The sequence below is a fragment of the Salmo salar genome, chromosome ssa19, assembly GCF_905237065.1.
Source record: "Salmo salar chromosome ssa19, Ssal_v3.1, whole genome shotgun sequence".
Taxonomy (NCBI): Eukaryota; Metazoa; Chordata; class Actinopteri; order Salmoniformes; family Salmonidae; genus Salmo; species Salmo salar.
The window spans coordinates 53614390-53622664 of record NC_059460.1 but is presented as its reverse complement, the minus strand read 5'-3'; positions in this window follow the sequence as shown (position 1 = coordinate 53622664).

Genomic DNA, 8275 nt, shown 5'->3' with positions numbered 1-8275 from the left:
ACAACCTTAAAGAAGAAAAGATCTAAACCATCTGATCCACATGTTTTTGGGGGGTCAAGTTCCAGGAGCTCCTTTAGCACCTCGGACTCAGTTACTGCCTGCAGGGAGAAACTTTGTAGAGGGGCAGGGGAAAAAGAGGGAGAAGCATCGGGGATAGTCGCATTAGAAGGGGTGGGAGATAAGGAAATGTTGGACGGGCAAGGAGGCATGGCTGATTCAAATAGGAATTTGAAGTGGTGATTAAAGAGCTCAGCCATGTGCTTCTTGTCAGTAACAGCCACATCATCAACTTTAAGGGACATGGGCTGCTGTGAAGAGGAGGGTTTATTCTCCAGGTTTTTAACCGTTTTCCAGAACTTCTTGGGGTTAGACCCACAGAGAGAGAACTGCTCCTTAAAGTAACTAACTTTGGCCTTCCAGATAGCCTGAGTGCACGTATTTCTCATTTGCCTGAACGAGAGCGAGTCAGCCTGAGTATGCGTGTGCCGAGCCTTTCGCCAAATGTAATTCTTGAGGCGGAGTAACTCTGCAAGAGCACGGTCGAAACCAGGGGCTGAACCTGTTTTCATTTTCATTTTCTTTATGGTTGCGTGTTTGTTAACAATACCACTGAAAATATCAAAAAAGGAGATCCAACTGTCTTCGACAGAGGGGATCAAGATAATGGAGAGCGTTCCATACCACTTTACAGAATGATGGAGGTCACTGTGTTCTTGGGGACCTTCAATGCTGCAGAAAGTTTTTGGAAAGCCTTCTCCAGATCTGTGCCATGGCACAATCCTGTCTCGGAGCTCTACGGACAATTCTTTCGACCTCATGGCTTGGTTTTTTCTTTGACATGCACTGTCAACTGTGGGACGTTATATAGACAGGTGTGTCTTTTTCCAAATCATGTCCAATCAATTGAATTTACCACAGCTGGACTCCAATCAAGTTGTAGAAACATCTCAAGGATGATCAATGGAAACAGGATGCACCTGAGCTCAACTTCAAGTCTCATAGCAAAGGGTCTGAATACTTATGTAAATAATATATATATTTTTTTTATTTGTAATAAATTTGCTAAAATTTCAAAAAACTTGTTTTCGCTTTGTCATTATAGGGTATTGTGTGTAAATTGATGAGTAACAAAAAATATTCTATCAATTTTAGAATAAGGTTGTAACTTAACAAAATGTGGATAAAGTCAAGAGGTCTGAATCCTTTCCGAATGCACTATAAATACTATGGCATTCACTGTAGTGTTTTTGCTGACTTTACTGTAGTATTTACTGTAGTATTTACAGTTAACTATAGTATAAATAGTGTAGTAAAATACAATTGTATTATATACTATAGTAGTTAATGTAGTGTTTTTGGAGATTGTAGTATACGATAATATTTACTGTAGTGTTTTTTGTGGAAATTACTGTAGTATTTACTAAAGTATTTTATTATTTTTGACATACAATAGAAGTAGAGGCATTCTCCTACAGAAATACTAAAAGATAACATTTTCCATTACCTGTAGGTCGGACTGGGGTATGAACGGACAGTTCAGAGCTTCTGCTCTTTACTATAACCTGAAGGAAACACAATATATGGTGTATACTGGGCATGTAGGTTTCTCACTTATGGGTGGCACAAATTCCGATATGGGGGAGATGAATCAGCAGGGTATATGCTAATTAAATACTGTAGTTTTTACTATAGTTGTCACGACTTCCGCCGAAGTCGGTCCCTCTCCTTGTTCGGGCGGCGTTCGGCGGTCGACGTCACCGGCCTTCTAGCCATCGCTGATCCACTTTTCATTTTCCATTGGTTTTGTCTTTGTCTTACACACCTGGTTTCAATTCCCCAATTACTTGTTCATTATTTAACCCTCTGTTCCCCCATGTTTGTTTGTGAGTAATTGTTTATTGTATTGCGGTCCGTATTTGTGGCCTTGTATTTATACGATGTGTATTGTTATATTATTGAGTAAAATTGCTTCATTACTCATATCTCCTGTCCTGCGCCTGACTCATCTCACAAGCTACACACAGACGCATTACAATAGTCAAAGAAGTTTACTGTTTTTGCGGACTGTAGTGTTTTTGCGGACATTGCTGTACTATGTATTAGTGTTTTTTGGTGGATAATACTATAGCACACTAAGTACTACACATGATCGAGGGATACTACAGTGTGTAGTATTGTATTCTACAGTATACTACAGTTTACTACAGAATTCTATAGTAAGTACTGTAGTATTCTATAGTAAACTGTATTATTTTTTCATGTGTGTGTGTCCATATAGTGCTATGCCTGTGGTATGCCAGAGAGATACTGAATTTGTCCTTTTTCACTAAGCTAACACGATCCAGGGCATTTTGTTATTGAACCCTCTGGTCCAATGTATGACGTGGTATTTCCAAAGTATTTCTTCTCCTGCCAAATATTCCCTGACTGTGTTTTTTTTCAAGCTTTCAATATTCCTTGCCCAAGCCAACCTGAGCAAATATAGGGAGCACAGTATACACCCAAAGCCAAATTGAGAGAGTATAAGGACTAGCAGCATGGCCCGCCCGAATCTTAACTATAGGAAGCATGGTATATATCAATGAATGAGAACCCAGAGAAAGTCAACACATTCCAATGGAGTGTCATAATCTCTCAGAATACATAGCGAGGTATTCTAATTATCCATGAAAGTACAAACAGCGTTCAGCTGCCAAACAGACAAGAATTGACATTCACTCTCGGGGCGTAAAACCCTTCTTCTTAGAGCCGTTCTGAGAAACCGCCTCACCATTTTGCCATTTTACAGGATTAATAAAACAAGATAACAAGCATGTTAAAATACTCTCCAGCTCTGGTATCTAATGCAATAAAGCAGGGATCATCAACTATCATCAACCGTTTTTTTTCTTGAGCGATTGGTCGGGGGGCCAGAACATAAATAAGCAATAAGGCCCGAGGGGGTGTGGTATATGGCCAATATTACACGGCTAAGGGCTGTTCTTATGCACGACGCAACGCGAGGTGCCTGGATACAGCCCTTAGCCGTGGTATATTGGCCATATACCACAAACCCCCAAGGTGCCTTATTGCTATTATAAACTGGTTACCAACATAATTACAGCAGTAAAAATAAATGTTTTGTCATACCCGTGATATACGGACTGATATACCACAGCTGTCAGCCAATCAGCATTCAGGGTTCGAACCACCCAGTTTATAATTACAAATAATTTGTAGACTGCATATTGACTGTAAGAAGCCCAAACAGATATAATGTTTTACTAAAACATAATAATTTCAAACCTTGCTTACATTTGTCTCTCTATTTGTGTGGGAATACTTGGGAAGAGATTTATTAAACTAAAATCACTTGGAGCTCGTTTCCTGGTGTTTTTAGAGTCTTTTATGTCCCCCAAAAATATATGTTATAATACTTTTTTAAACTTTTTATAATTTTATTTGTTCAGAAATCTTGGCGGGCCAAATAAAACCACTGCGGGCCAAATACATCCCACGGGCCACCAGTTGGGGAGCCCTGCAATAAAGGCTAATTATAAGCCAGAATAATAAAGGAGGTCATGCCACGGCTTGTCACGCAAAGGTAGCTGGTGAGCGTAGCAGAGAAGCAGGCATTCCCTTTGGCTACCCACTCTGCTCTTAAATGCAAGTAAAACTAAATGCATGCTCTTCAACCGATCACTGCCCGCACCTGCCCGCCCGTCCAGCATCACTACTCTGGACGGTTCTGACCTAGCATATTACATTTACATTTTAGTCATTTAGCAGACGCTCTTATCCAGAGCGACTTACAGTAGTGAATACATACATTCCATGCATTTTTTTTTTTTTGTACTGGCCCCCCGTGGGAATCGAACCCACAACCCTGGCGTTGCACACACCATGCTCTACCAACTGAGCCACAGGGATATGTGGACAACTACAAATACCTAGGTGTCTGGTTATACTGTAAACTCTCCTTCCAGACTCACATTAAGCATATACAAGCCAAAATTAAATCTAGAATCGGCTTCCTATTTCACTCATGCTGCCAAACATAACCTCGTTAAACTGACTAGCCTACCAAATCAAATCAAATCAAATGTATTTGTCACATACACATGGTTAGCAGGTGTTAATGCAAGTGTAGCGAAATGCTTGTGCTTCTAGTTCCGACCATGCAGTAATATCTAACAAGTAATCTACCAATTCCACAACAACAACCTTGTACACACAAGTGTAAAGGAATGAATACGAATATGTACATAAAAATATATAAATGAGTGATAGCCGAACGGCATAGGCAAGATGTAGTAGATGGTATGGAGTACAGTATATACATATGAGATGAGTATTGTAGGGTATGAAAACATTATATAAAGTGGCATTGTTTAAAGTGGCTAGTGATACATCTAATTACATCAAGATGGCAAGATGCAGTAGATGGTATGGCGTACAGTATATACATACGAGATGAATAATGTAGGTTATGTAAACATTATCTAATATAAATAATATAAAGTGGCAAGTGATAAATTGATTACATCAATTTTCCCATTATTAAAGTGGCTTGAGTAGAGTCAGTATGTTGGCAGCAGCCACTCAATGTTAGTGATGGCTGTTTAACAGTCTGATGGCCTTGAGATAGAAGCTGTTTTTCAGTCTCTCGGTTCCAGCTTTGATGCACCTGTACTGACCTCGCCTTCTGGATGTTAGCGGGGTGAACAGGCAGTGGCTCGGTGGTTGCTGTCCTTGATGATCTTTTTGGCCTTCCTGTGACATCGGGTGGTGTTGGTGTCCTGGAGGGCAGGTAGTTTGCACCCAGTGATGCGTTGTGCAGACCTCACTACCCTCTGGAGAGCCTTCCGGTTATGGGTGGAGCAGTTGCCGTACCAGGCTGGGATACAGCCCGACAGGATGCTCTCGATTGTGCATCTGTAAAAGTTTGTGAGTGTTTTTGGTGACAAGCCGAATTTCTTCAGCCTCCTGCTGCACCTTCTTCACCACGCTGTCTGTGTGGGTGGACCATTTCAGTTTGTCCGTGATGTGTACGCCGAGGAACTTAAAACTCTCCACCCTCTCCACTACTGTCCCGTCAATGTAGATAGGGGGCTGCTCCCTCCACTGTTTCCTGAAGTCCACGATCATCTCTTTTGTTTTGTTGACATTGAGTGCGAGGTTATTTTCCTGACACCACACTCCGAGGGCCCTCACCTCCTCCCTGTAGGCCGTCTCGTCGTTGTTGGTAATCAAGCCTACCACTGTAGTGTCGTCTGCAAACTTGATGATTGAGTTGGATGCGTGCATGGACACGCAGTCGTGGGTGAACAGGGAGTACAGAAGACGGCTGAGAACGCACCCTTGTGGGGACCGAGTGTTGAGGATCAGCGGGGTGGAGATGTTGTTACCTACCCTCACCACCTGGGGGCGGCCCGTTAGGAAGTCCAGGACCCAGTTGCACAGGGTGGGGTCGAGACCCAGGGTCTCGAGCTTAATGACGAGTTTGGAGGGTACTATGGTGTTAAATGCTGAGCTGTAATCGATGAACAGCATTCTTACATAGGTATTCCTCTTGTCCAGATGGGTTAGGGCAGTGTGCTGTGTGATGGCGATTGCGTCGTCTGTGGACCTATTGGGTCGGTAAGCAAATTGGAGTGGGTCTAGGGTGTCAAGTAGGGTGGAGGTGATATGGTCCTTGACTAGTCTCTCAAAGCGCTTCATGATGACGGAAGTGAGTGCTACAGGGCGGTGGTCATTTAGCTCAGTTACCTTAGATTTCTTGGGAACAGGAACAATGGTGGCCCTCTTGAAGCATGTGGGGACAGCAGACTGGGACAAGGATTGATTGAATATGACTGTAAACACACCAGCCAGCTGGTCTGCGCATGCTCTGAGGACGCGGCTGGGGATGCCGTCTGGGCCTGCAGCCTTGCGAGGGTTAACACGTTTAAATGTTTTACTCACGTTGGCTGCAGTGAAGAAGAGCCCGCAGGTTTTGGTAGCGGGCCGCGTTAGTGGCACTGTATTGTCTTCAAAGCGAGCAAAAAACTTGTTTAGTCTGTCTGGGAGCAAGGCATCGTGATCCGCGACGGGGCTGGTTATTCTTTTATAGTCCGTGATTGACTGTAGACCCTGCCACATAGCTCTCGTGTCTGAGCCGTTGAATTGCGACTCCACTTTGTCTCTGTACTGACGCTTAGCTTGTTTGATTGCCTTGCGGAGGGAATAGCTACACTGTTTATATTCAGTCATGTTTCTGGTCACTTTGCCCTGATTAAAAGCAGTGGTTCGCGCGATCAGTTTTGCGCGAATGCTGCCATCAATCCATGGTTTCTGGTTGGGGAATGTTTTAATAGACGCTGTTGGTACGACATCACCGATGCACTTATTAATGAACTCACACACCGAGTCAGCGTATTCGTCAATGTTGTTGTTCGCAGCAATGCGGAACATATCCCAGTCCACGTGATCGAAGCAATCTTGAAGCGTGGAATCCGATTGGTCGGACCAGCGTTGAACAGACCTGAGGGCGGGAGATTCCTGTTTTAGTTTCTGTCTATAGGCTGGGAGCAACAAAATGGAGTCGTGGTCAGCTTTTCCAAAGGGAGGGCGGGGGAGGGCCTTATATGCATCGCGGAAGTTAGAATAACAATGATCTAGGGTTTTACCTGCCCTGGTAGCACAACCGATATGCTGATAGAATTTGGGGAGCCTTGTTTTCAGATTAGCCTTGTTAAAATCCCCGGCTACAATAAATGCAGCCTCAGGATATGTGGTTTCCAGTTTACATAGAGTCCAATGAAGTTCTTTCAGGGCCGTCGATGTGTCTGCTTGGGGGGGGATATACACGGCTGTGATTATAATCGAAGAGAATTCTCTTGGTAGATAATGCGGTCGGCATTTGATAGTGAGGAATTCTAATTCAGGTGAACAAAATGACTTGAGTTCCTGTATGTTGTTATGATCACACCACGTCTCGTTAATCATAAGGCATACACCCCCACCCTTCTTCTTACTAGAGAGCTGCTTGTTTCTGTCGGCATGATGCATGAAGAAACCAGGTGGCTGTACCGACTCAGATAGCGTGTCTCGAGTGAGCCATGTTTCCGTGAATCAAAGAACGTGACAGTCTCGGATGTCTCTCTGGAATGCTACCCTTGCTCGGATTTCGTCTACCTTGTTGTCAAGAGACTGGACATTGTCGAGTAGTATGCTCGGGAGCGGTGTGCGATGTGTCCGTCTAGGGAGCCTGACCAGAAGACCACTCCGTCTGCCCCTTCTGCGACGCCGTTGTTTTTTGGCTGGGATCCGATCCATTGTCCTGGGTGGTAGGCCAAACAGAGGATCCGCTTTGGGAAAGTCGTATTCCTGGTCGTAATGTTGGTGAGTTGACATTGCTCTTATATCCAATAGTTCCTCCCGACTGTATGTAGTAAAACCTAAGATTACCTGGGGTAACAATGTAAGAAATAACACATAAAAAAGCATAATACTGCATAGTTCCCTAGGAACGCGAAGCGAGGCGGCCATCTTTGTCGGCGCCGGAAGTGATCCTTGACTTCGGCAATGTCATTTACAAAATAGCCTCCAACACTCTACTCAGCAAATTGGATGTAGTCTATTACAGTGCCATCAGTTTTGTCACCAAAGCCCCATATACTACCCACCACTGCGACCTGTATGCTCTCGTTGGCTGGCCCTTGCTTCATATTCGTCGCCGAACCCACTGGCTCCAGGTCATCTTTAAGTCTTTGCTAGGTAAAGCCCCGCTCGCTGGTCACCATAGCAGCACCCACCCGTAGCACGCGTTCCAGCAGGTATATTTCACTGGTCATCCCCAAAGTCTACTCCTACTTTGGCCGCCTTTCCTTCCAGTTCTCTGCTGCCAATGACTGTAACGAATTGCAAATATCACTGAAGCTGGAGTCTTATATCTCCCTCACTAACTTTAAGCATCAGCTATCTGAGCAGCTTACCGATCATTGCACCTGTACACAGCCCATCTGTAAATAGCCCACCCAACTACCTCATCATTCCCATATTGTTATTTATTACACCCCAGTATGTCTACTTGCACATTCATCTTCTGCACATCTATCACTCCAGTGTTTAATTGCTAAATTGTAATTATTTCGCCACTATGGCCTATTTATTGCCTTACCTCCCTTTTCTTACTACATTTGCACACACTGTATATAGACTTTTCTATTGTGTTATTGACTGCACATTTGTTTATCCCATGTGTAACTCTGTGTTGTTTGTGTCGCACTGCTTTACTTTATCTTTGCCAGGTCGC